The sequence below is a fragment of the Pongo pygmaeus genome, chromosome 6, assembly GCF_028885625.2.
Source record: "Pongo pygmaeus isolate AG05252 chromosome 6, NHGRI_mPonPyg2-v2.0_pri, whole genome shotgun sequence".
NCBI classification, from domain to species: Eukaryota; Metazoa; Chordata; class Mammalia; order Primates; family Hominidae; genus Pongo; species Pongo pygmaeus.
In genome coordinates this window covers 130807308-130826611 of record NC_072379.2, presented here as the reverse complement: position 1 = coordinate 130826611, position 19304 = coordinate 130807308, and the positions used below count along the sequence as shown (strand labels likewise).

Genomic DNA, 19304 nt, shown 5'->3' with positions numbered 1-19304 from the left:
GTGGAGAAACTGGAACTCTCAAACTTGCTGGTGAGAGTATATATTGGTAGGACCACTTTGGAAAACTGGCATTATCTATCAAAGTTGAACGTACACATTGTAGTCCCTCCTTACCCAAGGGTTTGGCTTTCCACAGTTTCACTTTCCACGATTTTAGTTACCCATGGTCAGCCAAGGTCTGAAAATAGGTGAGTATGGCACAATACAATAAGATATTTTGAGAAAGAAAGACCACATTTAGATAACTTTTATTACAGTATAGTGTTATAATTGTTTTTTTTTCATTAGTTGTAGTTAATCTCTTACTGTGACTAATTTATAAATTAAACTATACCACAGGTATGTAGGTATAGGAAAAAATATAGTATATATAGGGCTGGCTCTATCCATGGTTTCAGGCATCCACTGGGGGTCTTGGAACATACCCTCCACAGATAAGGAGGGACTACTACTCTATACTCTGTGATCCAGCAATTTTACTACTAGATATATAGACAAAGGAAATGTATACATACATAAACTAAAAGACATGTGTAAGAATGTTTGTAGAAGCACTATTTATCATAGTTCAGTGCCAGTTATAAATTCAGCTCCAAGGACATACATACTATATGTATATATACACATACACATTCTTCAGCATACCTACATCAGGACTGGAATTCACCTCTCCTCAGCAAAGTGTATGGCAAAAGTATTTCTAAGTACAGTGGGCTATAGAGAGGCATTCCTATCCCCCATAGAAAAAAACTGATTGTGTTTCTAGAACTTCTACTTGGGGATCCAGTGCTAAATATTCACTCATCACCAGAATTTTCTTTAAATGAAAAAATTTGTATTTTGGATTTTAGGTATTCAGCATTGGATTAATCATAATCCTAGTTATGACTCAATGCCAACATTGTTTCACATATGGCCCACTTTTTTATTCATTCATTCATTTATTCATGCATTCATTCATTTTTTTTCACCATCTGTTTTAGTCCATTTGTGTTGCTATAAAGGAATGTTTGAGACTGGATAGTTTACAAAGAAAAGAGGTTTATCTGTCTTGCAGTTCTGCAGGCTGTACAAGAAGCATGGAGCCAGCATCTACTTCTGGTGAGGGCCTCAGGCTACTTCCACTTATAGTGGAAGGGGAAGGAAAAGGGAAGCTGGCTTGCACAGGGATTACATGGCAAGAGAGGAAGCAAAAGAGAGAGAGAGAGAGGGCAGGTGCCAGGCTCTTTTTAACAACCAGCTCTTGTGGGAACTAATAGAGCAAGAGCTCACTCACCCCATCCCCAGGAGGAGATTAATCAACTCATGAGGGATCCACCCCTATAACAAAAACACCTCCCATTAGGCCCCACCTCCAACACTGGGATCAAATTTCAACATGAGGTTTGTTGGGATGAACATCCAAGCTATAGCACCATCCAACTCAAAATCTAGAACAATATGAACAGCATGTCTGCATGTTCCTGTGCTATCCTGGCCCTCTACCATGGCTCTCACCACCTCTGCCAAGGGTAATCATTACACTAAACCTTTTGCTTTTCTTTCCTTTATTTTTCAGTTGTATCACCTAGATATGTATGCCTATGTCACCTATTTCTTAGTTTTAATTTTGAAGTTTGATGTGTGTAGCCTTCTAGAACTTGCATTTTCCCACTCACTATATTCTAAGATTCACCCATATTGCTACATTTAGTTTACTAATTTCCATTTCCCATGCTGTAAAATATTCCATTTGGTGAAGATGTCATTATTTATTTATTTATTCTTCTCTCCATGGACTCTTGGGTTGTGCTATGGACAGTCTTGTTCAAGTCCTAACCCCTCTGCCTTCTCACGCTGATTGTTATGGCTACATTAGGTTTGGGGGCATGGATTTTTGGAAAGGTAGTAAAAATACTCATCATCGTCATCATGTGATGGTGATAGCTGATATTTGTCTGTGGTGTTACCTGTTACAAGGAACTTATATCAACATTATCTAGTTGGACAGACTCCAAGAATAGGCAGGTCTATCACAGGGTTAGGAAACAACCAAATCCATGTCCTTTAGATCTTGTTTCGTGAGTTATTCTGACCCACTCTGGAGCCTTGGGCTTGATTGGCATTTCTCTCACTGTAAAGCCTAGTTTCATTGCAATACATCATTAAAAATGGGTGGGACATCTGAGAAAACTGAGATATAGAAAAAGGCTATCAGAGGGCAGCCAGACCTAGTATCACCCAAAGTTTTTTTCCTAGGCTCCAGCCAAAAACCAGAGCCTCCATGACCTGTGGGAGGCCAGGGGCCACCCAGGAGATAGAATTTTCCCCACTACCATACATCACTGGTCCTCCCAGGATGAGAGCCAGTCATCTTTGACTCTTCCAGGCTGTCTGCCTCTCCCAGTTCCCATGTTACCCCTGGTGAAGCCAGGCTCACTTGGTGGCACAATGCCAGCATTCTCCACTCCCCATCCCTATCACTGAATAATGAATACCAGCTAAGTATTGAGCAAGTACCAGCGAACTTCTAGCAAATATTCCCCCTGGAGCTTGGATCAATAACACTTAGCTGCTCCTTTTCAGCCGGGAAAGGGGGCAGCAGGAAACACAGCCTGAACCTTTCCCTCAGGGACATGCTGTCTGACAACCCAAGCCCACCCTCATGGGCTCTTGATTTCCCAGTGCAGGAGTGAAGACTTGTGTCCACAGGAGACTAATTACCCTCCTTCCTCAGCCCCTGTTCCCCAAACATTCCCTTGAATGTGATTGTTAAGCTCCATCTCCAAGAAAGGGCCCTTTCCCTGGGAGCTCTGGCTTGGGTAGCCTATGAGAGCTAAGGGGACACTGCGTTCTGGATTCAGGGGTGGTCACCAGCCATCTCATAACCTTGAGCTGCATAGTTTGGGATTAGAGAGGAAGAGAAGAAAAGAGAAGGTGTTTTACAGAAGTACATCAATTCAGTGGCCTTGGCCATGCTCCATGTCTAGCCTAGGCACTATCAACCCCAGCCTGGTTCTGAGAATCACATCTTTTTTGTTCTTAGAAGTCTTGCAGAGTTGAGAGAATAATGAACCAGTACTCACAAAGTGCCTCTTTTGTGCCAGACTCTGTTCCAAGCCCTTGGCTCTAACTCATTGTATCCCATAGTAACCCATGAGGTACATGCTATCATCTCCACTTTAGAGACAAGGACCTTGAGACGTGAAGAGGTGAAGTGACTTGTCCAGAGTTACAAGGGTAGGAAGCATGGAGCCAGGGGCTGGTCCCAGGCCACCTAGATCTAGAATACATTGTCTGGACCACTCCACCAAGCCACTTCCATGACACTTCACCCCTGGGCTAGGACAGGAGCTCTGGAGGCAGATGTTCCTGGCTCTGAATCCAGCTGTTACTTACAAATGATGTGATAGGTAAGTTACTCAACCTTTCTACTTTTCTGAGTCTCCCTTTCCTTACGTAAAAAACTGAGGTAATACTTAGCTCAAAGTGTTGTTGTAAAAATAAAAATTCAATAAACTACAGAGCTGGTGTTCAATAGGTATTTATTTCTTCATTGAGGGGCTGAGGCCCCTTACTCTTCACTGCAGAGGCAGGCTTCCTGGCCTGGGCAGGAAAGCATTGGCCCACATTTGAGGTTCTGGCATCATCTGCCTGGCCTGATATCAGGTTGCTCTTCCCAGGTTCCTCTTCCTGACACTTTCCCAATATCCCAGCCCCCTTCGAGAGTGAAGGGGGGTTAAACCACTTCCTTCCCCTGGCCCTGCCGGCCTCTACCACTCCTGCCAATCTCCCAGGCCACAGCTGATGCCTGCCAAGGTAGACTTTTAAAGCCATTCCCCAAATACTGGCAGGGGCTATGTCCTCCTCAAGGAAGGCTTGACCACATCATCTGGAAACACTGCTTTGCTGATGGCACAGCTTAGATCTGTGGCCATATAAGCTTTTCAAAATGGCATTCCTTCCTCCGCCTGAGTTAAATGTCTCACTCCGTCACAGCAGACCTGGCACGCTGGTTATATATGGCTGCATAACAAACCACCCCAAGCCTAATGACATCATACAACAGTAATCATGTATCATCTCATGGTTTAGGTGAGTCAGGAATTCAGATGGGCACAGGGAGGATGTCTTACCTCTGCTCCATGATGTCTGGGGCCTCAGCTGGAGTGCATGAGGGCTGAGGGACTGAAGTCATCTGAAGGCTTGACCAGGGCTGGAGGGTATGCTCTCAAGATGGTTCACTCATATGGCTGATGAATTAGTGCTGGCAATTTTGTTCCTCTCCATGTGGGCCTCTGCACAGGGCTACTGGAGTGGTATATGAGTTTGCTAGAACTGCCATAACAAAGCACCGCAGACCAGGTGGCTTAAACAATGGAAATTTATCTTCTCACAGTACTGGAAGCTAGAAGTCTAAAATCAAGGTATCAGCAGGGTGTTTCTTCTGAGGCCTCCCTCCTTGGCTTGCAGAGGACCACCTTTTCCCTGTGTCTCCTCACAGTCTTCCCTCTGTGCATGTCTGTATCCTAATCTTCTCTTCTTATACGAATACCAGTGATATTGGACTAGGGCAAATGCTAAAGACCTCGTTTTATCTTAATCACCTCTCTAAAGGTCCTATCTCCAAATATAGTCACATTCTGAAAAACTGGGGATTAGGATTTCAACATATGAATTTGGGGAGATACAATTTACCCCATAACAAGTGTTCTCATGAAATGATGGCTGGCTTCCCCCAGAATGAATGTTCCAAGAATATTGGATGGCTGCTGTCAAGTCTTCTTTGAGTAGGTTCAGAAGCCACACAACACCAATTCTGTGCCATCCTATTGGCTTCACAGATCAACCCTATTCAATGTGGCAGGATGCCACAAGACGACGTGTGTTCTGGGAAGTGAGGATCCAGGAGGGCAGCCTAGAAATGAGCTACCACCACACGTGGGCAAACAAATGCCTCCCACGTTTACCACACACCAGAAGAGCAGCCCACCCTGAAAGAGAAAGCCCAGAAGGCACAAAGCCTCTTCTTGTGCTCAGCAGCAAGGCAGGTGGCTCCAGAGGCATATGGAGAAAGAAGGTGGACACATTCTTCTCAAACTACCATCTCTGGGGAGGAAAAGTTTTACTCCTTCCATGGAAACCTGGGGCTAGCATCCCCGATGTAAAGAGGGGTTCCAGTCTGCTCCTGGGTTTGCTCCGCCTGCCGTGTTGTACAACTGCACGGTGCCCCACAATGGACACCGCCGAGGGGACACAGATGGAAAAGATGAGTAAGATACCTGCCATGCACAAGGAGCTTACAGTGCACATGGCACAGAACAAGTGCACAAAATAGTAACTCACAAGTTAGACTGAGATTGTTAATTCCTAGAGCACGTGAGACTGTATTCGTAGCAGAGGAGGGGAAGGTTTCACTCCTTTGTTCTGAGTAGATGTGACTTAAAAGCAGAATCCTGGTATTCCTTCTCCCTTATCTGATTAATCTGCAGAAACAGAGAATCACAGTCAAGCCAGCATCTGCTACTGGTGATCATAGGGTCAAAGGTCTGTGTCTGGGACCCCAGATGATTTGCAGTTCATTTACTGAGTCCCCGCTGGGGCTGTGTCCATGAAGACATGGATCAGCTGGAGACTATGTGCCTGGTGACTGCCGGCCTTCTCCGAGCAGATGTGGCCTTCTGATATGCCTAGTGCTGGGGTCCTAAAATACAGCTCTGGGTCCTGCCTTGGAGTCCTGAGCAGAGCTGCCTCTCCTCCCCTTATCATGTACTCCTCAGGCTACACACCAGAATAGCCAGTTCTCCTCATCCAGATTCCCCATCACCTTCCTCCTAAGTGAAAACTCACCTGGCCCAAGTTTTGGGGACAAAAGGGGAGAAAAGCTCATCCTGCAATGTTGCCTTCTCTTCCTCAGAATCTTTGGAACTGACTGAAAGTTCCTGCATCCCTGCCCTACTAGACAGCGGGGGGATTCCTCCAGTCCCAGCTGGCCCCACCTCCCAGTCACCTCATCCATCATCCTGACAGGTGGGCCCTGGAGAGAAGCTATAAGCAGGACAGGGGTAATTAGGATCCATTAAGGAGATGAGGCTGAGCTGCAGGGGGGACCATTCATTCCACAGCGCCCTCTTCTAAATGGTGCTGTCAGCCATGCAGAGCTTGCTCCTGCGAGTTCCTGGGGAGGCTGTGGCAACTGGGTAAATGAGCATCTTGAAGACATGGAGGCCTGGAGATGAGGCAGGGGCCATCAGCCAGCATTCCTGCAGAGAAGGCAGAGGGCAGAGAAGGGGATAACAGGACCCACCCCCAACCCCCACCAGCAGGGTCTCATGTAGGGCTTGTTTGTGAGCCAAGTCCTCAGCTTATTACTCAGCTTATGACTGTAGTCCAGGCTGCTTTCCATGGCCTCCCCACACAGCCCAGCCCAGGGCAAGACAACTTCTAAAAAAAAAAAAAAAAAACAACTTTGCACCTAAGATAGGAGCACTCCTCCCCTTGCTCTCTTGCTTTCAGGAACGCCCTGCCCTGCCTATGTTTCTTTACTTCTCTAATAAACTCACTTTCACTTTATTCTGTGGACTCACCCCAAAATCTTTCTTGCATGAGATCCAAGAATCATCTCTTGGGGCCTTTCCAGTAACATTTTGAGTATAATTTAGTGTACTTACTGTAGGCACAAATTTGATCTGAAATACGTTGGTTAGGTCTTTAGTAGGATTTTTTTTTTTTTTTTTTTTTTTGAAAGGGCTGGGGATACCCAGTTCCATTATGTCCGACTAGGTCATTTCTGAAAGGAACTAGATAACATCGTGGTTCACAACCCCACAGACAGTAGCCCCGGACCCTTGGGGAAGGCACCTATCTGCCTCCTCTTTTCCGAGACCCCCGCAGAGCAGAACGAGTGAAGCTCGAATCTTGGGGGCCTTCCTTCTGGCCGGCCAGTGTATTGCAGGGTCTGCGCTTGCTTTGCCTTCGTTGCTATTGTTTTCAGTCAAGGCAGCAGTTAAGCCCACGTTAAGACCAGATGAGAGAGGCCAATTACTAATGTGCTGAGGGGAAAAAAAAAAACATAAATAATTGTACTGAGGCTTGATGTTAAATATAAGGAGGACTAATAATTCAGACAGGCAGAAACTCCTGAATCTACCACAAAACTCCCCAAGGCAGAATGGCAGCAAATGGCCACACATTTGCATAATAGCTTTCTTGTTGTTCTCTTTGTTCTTTTTGTTGCTTCAACTAATTGCGTTTAAGCACCCTGTTATTTCCCTCATTCCTCTGAAAGGAGCCAGCCCCAGTGATCTATAAAATGGTAACTTTCACCAGCACAATACTGTTGTTACACACTTATAAATTGAGGGATCTGAAAAGAAACAACGCTCCAGAGCCAAATAGCCCCAGGAACCTCTCCTTCTTTGATTCAATTGGTTGTGGATGCTTTTCTCCAGGGCTGGATTCACAGGTGGGCCACCTGCACCCCTACGCAGCTGTCCCATGCTAGCTGGTGCCCTGTGGTTAGAAAGGCCCTGCTTGGTTTAATGCTGTCCCTGTCTAGAATTGCTCAATACTTTTTAACAAGGGGCCCCACGTTTTCATTTAGCATTGGCCTTGTAAATTATCTATGCTTCTCACTCTGAGCCAGGTCTGGCTGGGATAGTGAATGGCAAAGTAGACATCATGTGGTGAAGTCTCCCAAGAGTCATCACACTTCTGCCTCCTCTAGTATTCATTTATATAAGCCACTCAGCAATTGATGGCAATGACTCATGGAAAAAGGGAAAATTCATTTCCCCAGGATACAATCTGACACCAAACTTCCTGAGCTCAGCTTGAAATTTAGCTGGAACAAAGAAAAGCACAAAGATCTCTGTCTGGATGGGACTTTTAATTGTTGAAGTCACTTCCTTTGTGGAGAAGCCTGGACGAGTTGAAGAGGTGTTTCCCTGGTCCTAGGGATTCTAATAGTTCCACTGAAAGAAGCATGGGAATGCCCTACACCTGCTGTTATTCCTGCTTCCTTCCCACTTTTTCATCTTTCAAGGTAATCATTAATCTAATCCCACAACAAACATCACCATATTACTCCAGGTTTTTCTGGGCATCAGGGATCCAAGTGTAAATGAGAGAGACTCAGTCTCTGCCATCATGGATCTCATGGTCACATCTCAAATGAGACCAAAATGCTATCCCCATGTCCACAGGCATGGGAGGACTAACTCTCGAATTCTAGCCTTGGAGCCTATTGCTATTCCACTAGGAATAGCTGCTCCTTCTTCCTACCAACCCATGTCTGGCTCACTTGATCGCCAGAGTCCAGCTTGAAGTAGATTTCTACCAGAAGTCCTTCCCTGATCACTGCCCTAGGCCACTCCACTTAGCTGCCTCTATGCTGCACCCACTGGGGATTCAAGTGTTTCCGGGACATTCTGGGTCCTTCAGTTGCTATAATGATTGTAGGTTTCTTAGCTTGATAGGAGGTTCTAACAGACCTGAAGTCTGTTTTGCTCCCTACCTTTATGACTGTGCCTGATGTAACAAGTACTGTTTGTTGCCCACATGAATCTATTGCCCTCTTCCTGGCCAGTAGAAACCAATTTTGTTTCCATATTGACACTTTCCTCTGAGGCCTTCTGCTGAGGATGGGTGACTTTATCTCTAGCCACTTCCCAGGAGGGTGAGGCATGGATATTGATTGGTCTATGGTGATCCCATTCTCTTTCCTACCATTGGTTTAAGAACAGTCATGAGACCTCGTCTTGATCAATGATACGTAAGAGAAATGATGGGATGGTTTCTACAGAAAAGATTTCCAATTGATAGAAAGAAACTCAGGGGAGGAAATGGTTTCTTCGCTTCAGTTGGATTAGTGTCATGTCCACATGGGACACCTAGAACTATGGCAGCCACCTTGTGACCGGGAGAGACAACACCAACAGGTTGAAGCTGACAGTGAACAATGATGGTGTTCTTGATGAGGTGATTAGATAGACATTAACCAACCTGGTCCCACCCTACCTACTTCCAGGATTCTGGCCATGTAACTTCAATATTTTTATCACTTAATGTACATTTATTTCGGTTTTCTGTTCTTTGTAGCTGAAAGCCTTCTAAATGATAGAGTTTTGCCTGTAATAGGTGTGCTTTGTGGATTTTGTCAATTAAATGTTGGAACAGGTTGTGCAGGGTCTGCCCTTGGAACAGGCTAATTAGACTGCCTGTAAGCAATGCGAGTGGTCTAACAGAAAAAGAATATAGGTATCCCAATGTTTCTGAGGTCCAGTTCTGATTTTATGCCTGACTATGACTTTGATAGTTGGGAATGTGAGAAATTAAGACATTAAGGAGTAAAGTCTTGACTTTGGTTGCATCACAAACTAAAGAAACTCAATCTAAAGAACTTCTACTTGGTGTAGAAGTAAAATTCCAAGTAGACATCTACCTACTTCCTCTGGCTGGGGGGCACTTGCTTCTTTCTGTAAGTGATCAAATTTAAATAAAATGTTGTTTCTTGGGTCTAAAAATCTGCTATTAGCCAGGTTACCGTGTTCTGTAATTAAGACCTGATCTTTTCCCCTGGGGAGTGCATGAGTGATGAATTCAGCAGCTATGCATATCTTCTCCTCACCCAGCACCCAGTCCTCAAATTCAGCCAGCTTGGGCTGCTCTCTACACAGTGAAATTTTAGAAATATCTGTGTAATCTAAAATTATATCATCTTGGGCTGATAAAATCTGGAATTCCATTATGAGAGATTCATTCTTTTGGCTATATGTCTATAAAAGTCACTACAATTCAACCATCCCTATTTAGGAGTAGCCCCTTTTCTTGAGCACAAAATAGGATATAGAAAATGGGGCAGGGGACAATTTCCTGGGATGAGCTTATTGCTGAAGCATTGAACAGATTTATACAGAAGAACCTTGGTGCACTAAAGACAAACTTTTCTTATGTCTCAGTTTTACTTGGAAATAATGACAATCTTCGGGGAAGGAGCAGCACTTGCATTTGCCCACTGTAACATGAATCCATTCATGCCTGTGAAGATAGAAGGATATGAAGATCAGAAAGAAGCAAGTGGCCCCCAGGCAGAGAAAGTAGATGGAGTCTGAAGTCCCGGAGAGAATTCTGTGACAGTGCTTTAAGAGCCTATGCGGACCAGACACAGTGGCTCATGCCTATAATCCCAGCACTTTGGGAGGCTGAGGCGGGAGGGTCGCTTGAGCCCAGGAGTTCAAGACCAGCCTGGACAACATGGCAAAACCTCGCCCCTACTTTAAAAAATACAAAAATTAGCCAGGTGTGGTGGTGCACGCCTATGGTCCCATCTACCCACAAGGTTGACGCTGCAGTGAGCCACTGCACTCCACCCTGGGCTACAGGAGTGAGATCCTGTTTCAAAAAAAAAAAAAAATCTATGTGAAAGATCATTATTGCAATGGCCAAGGCTTCTGTATTGTTTATGCTAAAACAGACTGTTATTGCATGTATTGAAAGCCACCAGTGTCAGCCTAAAAACTTCTGGAATGATTGGAGATAAGAGCAGAAGTCCACCATCGAACAACCTACAGCCCAGGTAGCTGAAGTGCTTAAAATTCAAGTTCATTATTATGAAGAGGGCAATGCACCATTGGTCAGTCATAAAGTTGTACAGGATTCACTAATTGGTTTGAATGAATTCCAAACTATAAAGGAGTTTATTAAAATCAGAGAATGCAGGAAAGGAGTATCGAACAGCAATTAGTAAAAACTATCAAACAATGTCAGATGCCACATTCAAGGCCTTGCACCAGCAGCTACCAGTTACCTGCACCAAAATTGATGGGAACAAGATACTCAGCTACAAGACTGGCAAAGAAATGCAAAAGACTTAAAGGCTGAATGTAGGATTCTTGTGTATGTGGAAAGACAAAGATTCGACGTGTGGTCGTATGATAAATAAGTGATTTATAAACAAGAGTGATATTTTGCTAGGGCTTTCAAAGTTAATGGATTTTCTAGCCTCATGGAATACTGTTGAACCTCTAGCATTGTCTTGATTCTTTTATGTTCTCCGCCTTGTAATTTTCTGTTATCACTATATCCATGTGTGAATCTTTTGTTGCTGTTGTTAATTCTGCTACATTTAATGTTGGAAAGAGACATCTAATCTAGAGTCACTTATTGTTTAGAAAATTTTCCTAGCCATGAAGCCCTGTTACTGATTTAGACAAGGTGTGATGTTCATTACTTTTCTACTGCTATTCTTCCAAGAACTTCTGGGACTTCAATGGTTTTTACTGCTCCACCAACAGCTAAAGAGGTATTGCTACAAGCTGTAGCTAAATAGAAGACACATTCATCCTTCTCCTTCTGCTTTCATCTTCATTTATAGCATCTCATAACTGTTGTTTCCCAAAGTTTGGATTGGGGCTTTTCAGGTCATTTTTGGAGGGCAAAGGAAGTTTTCTGGAAAATCCATTATAGCCAGCTTCTCTGGGGAACTTGTTTTTAAATCCAAAGACTTGAACCACCTTCCCTGCAAATGGACATGTCTGCTTTCTTCCCCTCTGTCATTGTCTCCTTCCCATCTAGTACCATTTTAGTTACAGACGTCTGCACTCTTAGAAGAGTTTTGTTCATTTATTTTTTTTTAAAGCTCAAGAACTGCTGACATACTGTGGATGTAGAAGTATAAAACTTGAAAAATCCAGATGTTGAAGGAAAAATGGGTATCTTCTGCTTTAATACTTTGTGGCAGGATTGTACTATAAGCAAAATAACCAAACAACTATGTGAATCATGAACAAAAAATAAAAATGAACCAAAGTGAAAAGGGTAGCTTCCAGGTAGTATCTTCCTATTGTAACCTGTTATTTAAGGGAATACTAGTGATTTCTTTCAAACAGGATGTAAAACGTTCTAAATTACTCTTCCTCAGTCCTGCCTGCCAAGAACTCAAATGTAACTGTGATACAGCAACCTTTCCCAGGTATTTTGGCAGGTACATGTATGATTTCAGAATACACAGGTAACATAGATATGATATAACAACTGGCAATGGTGAATTCATTTACATTGTTTACACTTCTATGACCGAGCCTTAGGGAAGTTCAGTTTAAAAAAAAAAAAACAAGTAGTGTCTTCCTACTTATCTCCAAATGCATGTCAAAAAAGAAGGGTATTTTTATTTCAACTTCATTTTTTCTCAGTAATACAGTCAAGCCAGAGTTTGTTTCCAAGTAACCCATTGAGCTGTGTAAGCATTTTTGTTTATTTCAAATACAATATGTTTACATTATTTGTCATTCACACTATCCATCCATACCACACTATCTTCTGTATCAGGTAGTCCAATAGAAACATATGTGTTTTGTTCTAAAGAAAAGAAATTTTCACTGTCAGTAGCTGCCAATTTCTCCTGCTTGAAGGCCTCACTCTTGCCTTACTCTGCCATGAATGTTCTGCCTTTCTCAGTTGTCATGACCGTTGGCCTGTTCTCTGCCCTACTGACTCTACTGTCCAGTGTACATTTTTGTTTGCCCAATTAAAAGGTTCTGAGTTGGTGAAGGCGAAAGAGAGGGCATAAGAAGGCCTGCAAGTATGGGTCTGGCAGTGAATAAGACCCATTTCTTGCCAGGCGCCATGGCTCACGCCTATAATCCCAGCACTTTGGGAGGCCGAGGTGGGCAGATCACTTGAGGTCAGGAGTTTGGGACCAGCCTGGCCAACATGGCGAAATCCCGTCTCTACAAAAAAAAAAAAAAAAAAAAAAATGCAAAAATTAGCTGGGTGTGGTAGCGGGTGCCTGTAATCCCAGCTACTCAGGAGGCTGAGGCATCAGAATTGCTTGAACCAGGGAGGCAGAGGTTGCAGTGAACCAAGATCATACCACACTACACTCCAGCCTGGGCGACAGAGCAAGACTCCGTAAAAAAAACAAAACAAAACAAAAAACAAAAAAAAAACCACATTTCTTCTCTTCTCCCAGAAAGAGGAAGAATACCACCACCAACAAAATCACCTTGACTAATGCAATGGAGTGCCCAAAACACTGTGGGCTGCCCAGAAGGAAGGAGAAGTTTACAAATGTAGCAGCCTTCTTCAGCATCCTTCTAGCTGCAGAAAAACAAGGAAGCCTTTGGCTGTGGGTTGTATTTCTTCTGCATTTCCACATCTCACTCATGGCTTTCTGCCAAGAAAGTCTAGCCACAAAAGACCTGGGAGAGGGGCTCACTGAAGGGGCATGACTGTTGCCAAGGAGACCAAAGGACAGTGAGGGGAGACACAGGCTCCTCTCTCCACTGTTAAACCTTCATAGAAGGAAAGATGGAGAGAAAGTGCAGGCAGCAGGAGTGGACCACTCCACCCTCCATCCAGGCAGGCCACAGACAGGTCCCTTCATGGAGACTTTCCCATACAAAATTGCCACCCAATTCACCTCAGTGGCCTGTCCCCACAGTGGTATTCATGCTGTATCTAGACTCAATTCAGCTTGTGGAATGAATTTTAAAGGTAGAGAAACCAAAGCCTGGCAGTGATTTGACCGTAGTGAGTCAGTGACTGCTGTGCATCTCTCAATGGCGGCTTTTCAGAGACACAGAGCAGGGGGGAAGGGCTTGGCAAGCAGGTGCCCCCATGCTAGGAGACCAGCATCAATAGTGAGCCAGAGGTCTGGCGAGGCCACCTGTGCATTCCCAAACTCCGGCGGCACTTTCTGCGCTGGAGAAAGCTGCTGGAACCCACCCTGCAGGGAGTTACCTCAGGGGGTCACTTTTCCTATTTTAGCTCCATGAGACTGAGTGCCCTTGGCTCCTCGCCCAGTCCCTATATAGCACCCATGAGGCCCCTGGGGGTTGTGGTCTTTCTGCCCTCTTCCTAACCTAAGGTCTCTGGTGGATTTCCAGCCTCTAAGAAGCACAACTTGAGAGTAGAAGGATCCTGGGTCCTATAGCTTTCAAGTAATATCTGGGGGTGTTGCAATAGAACAGTGCTGTCCAGTAGAACTCTCAGTGATGATGGAAATATTCCCTGTCTACGCTGTCCAATATATAGCCACCAGCCACATGTGGCCATGGAACGCTTGCAATGTGGCTAGTGCCACTGAGAAACTGAATTTTTAACTTTATTAAATTTTAGTTAATTAAAATTTAAACTCAGAGAGCTGCACGTGGCCAGTGGCTAAGGCACTGGACAGAGAAGGGAATGATAAGGCCTCCCAAAGGCAGTATCCATGGATACCAAGCAATAGGGGATAATGTGATCTCCCTACCCCACCAGCCCCTCCTTGAGAGGAAAACACTGAAGGAAGATGGCACTTCTTGGGGGAAATCATAATTTCCTCTCCACTACATGTCCTTTTCCCACTAAAAGTTCCACGCATCAGTGAGCTATACAAACCCAGAAATGTGTAGAGAAAGCAATGCCTATGCACCTGTGTCAGCACAACAGACAGGAAGGGGGCCACAGGGCTGGGGGAACACACTCTGCAGGCCTAGAGAACTGAGAGCCTGGAACCCCACCATTTTCCAGTAAAGTTTTGCAGAGATTTGATGTTGTAGGAGAGACGGAGGTAATAATTAAGCTCCCGTGTATACATACTTTGGGGTGTATATGACCTGAAACTGTGCTCTCTGTTCTGGGGAGCCCTGCTGTAGGGCCATCTCCCAGGTTGAAGCCTTGTGGTAATAAGTTTCTTCTGTTTTTCTCTAAGTGCCTGGGCTGGAGTCCAAGTCCGACTTTCCTTCTGTCGCACCATGTCAAGGTAGAGAGAGGAACCAGCATATTCGTGTCTAGGCAGTTCTGTAATCTTCAGAGCACAGTGATGGGCTTCTTATTTTCACTGAGCTCAGGTCATCACCTTTATGATTTTAGGAGATTGTTTCAGGAAGAAGCCGGGGGTATTTGGCAGACAATAAATGTGAGGCACACATTCCAGGCAAACAGAGCTGCGAGGGTGCACCATGATTGCTGAGGGAGCCAGGCAGCATGACTGGACTCATTACTTCTCTACCCTAAACCTGTTCCTTGTTTGTACTCCCCATCTCTAGAAGATAACCTACTATCCACTCACTCTAGAGAGAAACCTGGCAGGGATCACCACAGACACCCTATTCCCTTATCCACATCAAATCCACATCAAATTAGTCACCAAGCCCTGTTGATTCTAAGCTAGAAATGTCTCCAAGTTCCCCTTATCCTGGCCTTCACTGTCACCATGGGGGCCCTTGCTGCTTCTCACCTGGGGCCCCACCTGTGCCTAATCCCCATATCTCCCCACTCAGTCTGTCCTCTGTCACTGGTCAGAAGCACCAGGCTAAAAATCAAGCTATATGGTGCCTATCACTCCTCTGCTAAATCTGGGTTCCATCTAGCCTAAAGGATAATGTCAGCACTACTCTGTGTGACAGGAAAGGACTCTAAGGAGCTGTCCCCAGGGTCTCTGTCCAGTCTCACCTCAAACAGGTCTGCCTGCATGGATTCACGCTGCAGTGGACTCTACCTGCTCAAACCTGGTCTTGGCATATGCCATCCCCTCTGTTCAGGGGCTCTTTTCCCAACAAACTCCCATTCAATCTTCAATAAGTAGCTCTAGCACCCTCCCCACCATGAAGTGTTTTTGGGATGCAAGTGGAATTGGATGCTCCCTCCTCTCTGCTCCACAAACCTCCAGTGTAGATTGTGCTTTGCTTTTTTGTTCCAAAGTCTGCCTCCCTTGTAGACTGTGAGCTCCAAGCTCCACAATGCCTATGACTATGGCATCTAAGTCATTTCTATCCCCCTGTTGCTCTGCACGTGCCTAGGATATAAAGGGACTAGACGGGTGGGTGGATGGATGGATGGATGGATGGATGGATGGATGGATGGATAAATGGATGGATGGGTGGGTGGATGAGTGGATGCATGGGAGATTGGGGAGGTGGATCGATGGACGGATGGATGGATGGATGGGTGGATGGATGGATGGATGGATGGGTGAGTGGATGCATAGGGAGTTGGAGGGCTGGATGGATGGATGGATGGATGGATGGATGGATGGATGGACAAACAAATGAACAAAAAATAGGTTCCACAGACTAAAACCAGGCAGGAGACTCTAAAGGTTAACTTGTATTAGGAGCAGGGTGTGGGAAAGCCAGAACTATGGTCAGGAAGCTGAGCCAGATTCCTGGAGTCCCAGGTGACTAAGGGAGAGCCCACAGGGAGATACAAGCCTTCAGCCTGACTCAGGCAAAGAGAAGACATGGCATGAGGAGGAATCCCCCTGAGAGGATGGAAATGAAGGGGATGGGAAGAAAATGGCAGCCAAACAATAAACTGTGATGCTGAAGAGTCAGCTATGGGGTCTGTTAACCCAAGAGGGGCTGTATGCCAAGAAGTTGAAGAACTGTGTAGATTGGAAACAACCAGGACCACTGCCCACCCCCCAGAGCATCTGAAACCAAGTCCTAGAGTGTTGAAGCCCTGTGTGCACCCCAAAACCATTCAGAGGAGAGAGTTTTGCCAGAGTCCCCAAGAAAGAAAAGTGCTGAGGAGAGAGGGTGGTGACTGAGTGAAGGAACACCTGAGGGAAAATATCTGAGGGTGGAAGTTGTTGAATAGCAAGACACTTACATGGTTTCGATGTATCTCCCTGACAGGTTACTTGTCCATTACAAAAGAAAAGAAAACCATAACAGCAGAGTAATCTGGCAGATGACAATTTAACCAAGGGATTGAAGCTGATGTCTTCAACGATGAGACAAACCCCCATCTTTGCTTCCTGATGTGAGGCTTCCCCATGGCGCAGCATTCCTAACCCAGCAGAAACCTCAGACAAGTCCAAACCCAGGGACATTACGCAAATTGACTGGCCTGTACTCTTCAAAAATGTCAAGGTCATGAAAAACAAGGAAAGGCTAAGGAACTATTTTAAATTAAAGGAAAATAAAGAAACGCCATTACAACAGCAATGTGTGATCATGGATTGGATTCTGAACAAACCCCAGAATTGCTATAATGGACATTATTGGGACCACTGGTGAAGCTGGACTGTGGACTGTAGATTAACTGATAATAATCACATCAGTGTGAAATGCCTTGATTTCAATACTTGTAACAAGGTTTTGGAAGAGAATGTCCTTGCTCTTAGGAAATACGTACCAAATTATTAAAGGGTAAAGGGACTTTATGTGGGGAAGTTACTCTCAAGGGGTTCAGAAAACCAATGATATCTTTACAGAGAGAATAATACAGCAAATGAGGTGAAATACTAACAATAAGCGAATCTGGACAGGTAGCATAAGGGCATTCTTTGTACTTTTCTTTTAAAAATCTTTAAGTTTGAAATTCTTTCAAAATAAAAAGTGAAAATGAAAAAGGATCTGAAGGAAGAGCGTTTGACCTCGAGGGAGAATTGTAAAGGACCAACCCAAATTCCTCTTGCAGTAACTGGGATCAAGACTTCAGTTTAGGCCCTCAACAAGGGATGACAAAAGAACAAAAGCTGTTTTTCCTAAACTGCACTTCCTCCAGAATCTGAAAAACACTTGTTTTTATCTCTTTGCCTGCCCCCTCCCCACATTTCAGAATCTCCCGCAGAGCCAGTTTCCATTTAGACAGGAAGCCAGTATTGAAATCTGACTCCCTACAAGTCACTCCATGAGGCTCTGGGATGTAAAGATGAAAAAGAAACTGACTGTTCTGCAGGATTCAGATGTCTGATGGGAGAGAAGGAAATGCGAGTAGCTAGTCTCATAAAATGCTGAGACAGCTACACACGGTACCATGGGGAAACAGAGGCACAAACTCTGAAAAGGTGACTCCAGGAAGAAGTATGAGGGGTGACACTACAGCTAGGTATGAAAGTGGGAGGAGTTTGCCAGTTAGGTGGGAGAGAAAGGAGGCTAAGGGGCAGCAGCATTTTCTAAAGGTTCAAAATGAGAAAAACCTCAGGATTCCAGGGCCAGGCTTGTTCTGGGAATACCCAGTATCCAGTGGAAATGGAGGGTATAAATAGCAGGAATAGTAAAACCATAGGTAGGGGCCAGACCACAGAGGTTTTATCTACATGCCAGTGCCTGGGCAAAGGACAGCCCACGATGCAAGAGAGTAATGTGATCAGATGTGATTTGCTCTAGAAAATTCTTGTTGCCATATGAAAAATATATTTGTTGGAGGCAAGACGGGAGACAGGGAGCATAGTTAGGAGGCAGTGACAGTGATGAGGCCTGCAAGGAGGAGGCAGGCCATGACTTACACAATCCCTGGGTGTGAGTGTCTCCATAAATTTTACACCCGGGCATCTCATTTACCTCATCCCAGTCTAGCCCTGGGGAGCAGAGGAGCCATTTATGCAAGCGGTAGAATCCTCAGAATGTAGTGATTGTGGGTATGGGGATGACGTGGAGGGAGAGAGGGGATAGTTTAGGGAGACTTCTTGGTCCTGGAGACAAGGGTTTGCACAGTGTGAAGTACAAAGGAGATATAATAATGTTCAATTAATAGCAGAGTGGGAGCAGATATCACCTTCCTCTGGGCAAAGGCCAGGGCTAGCACTCCTGAGCTGACTGGACTCCCCTACTAATGAGGATGCTAACCAGGGCACCTCTCCATCCCTGTAGGGGTCAGTCTAGTTGGCCTGCCTAGTGCAGTGTTTGCCAGTTGGCCAATTATTGTTGAACAAAGAGGAACTTCCAGGGGTCTGATTTTCTGGCACCCCTGCCCTTGTAGGACAGCAGTCAAGAAGTGCTCACAGGCCCCCTGGGAGGTTGGCCCTAACCCTGGTCCAATGACCAGTCCCAAGCACAGCCCTTAGCTTTTGGTGTAAGTACAACTGTTGTGAAAGGCCCAAATCTCCCTTCCTCCAAGGGATAAAGAGGTGGAGATAATGCTTTTTATTCCACAGATGAGACACCTGAAAATAAAGGGATGTCTTAGTCTGTTCTGGCTGCTATAACACAATATTGTAAACTGGGAGGATTATTAACAACAGAACTATTGCTCACAGTTCCGGAGGCTGAGAAGTCCAAGATCAAAGAAGATTCAGCATCTGGTGAGGGCTCATTTTCTGGCTCATAGAAGGCACCTTTTTGTGGGGTCCTACAGGACAGAAGGAGTGAATGAGCTCTCTGGGGCTTCTTTTATATGAGCACTAATCCCATTCATGAGGTTTCCACCCTAAAGGCCTAATCGCCTCACAAAGGCTCCACCTCCTAGTACCATCGCCTTGGGGGTTAGGATTTCAACAAATCCATTCTGGGGGTGGGGTACATAAACATCCAGCCCATTGCAAGAACTTACCCAGAGTCCTACAGGACATTTTCCTTCTAGTTTTTTGTTTCCGGTACTTAAGCTTTGACCATAGA

General features: G+C 45.0%; 1 pseudogene; it reads left to right on the top strand.

Moving 5' to 3' along the window:
* Nucleotides 1-9953: 9953 nt before the first annotated feature.
* Nucleotides 9954-10853, top strand: LOC129041592 (F-actin-capping protein subunit alpha-1-like; annotated as a pseudogene).
* Nucleotides 10854-19304: the final 8451 nt, after the last annotated feature.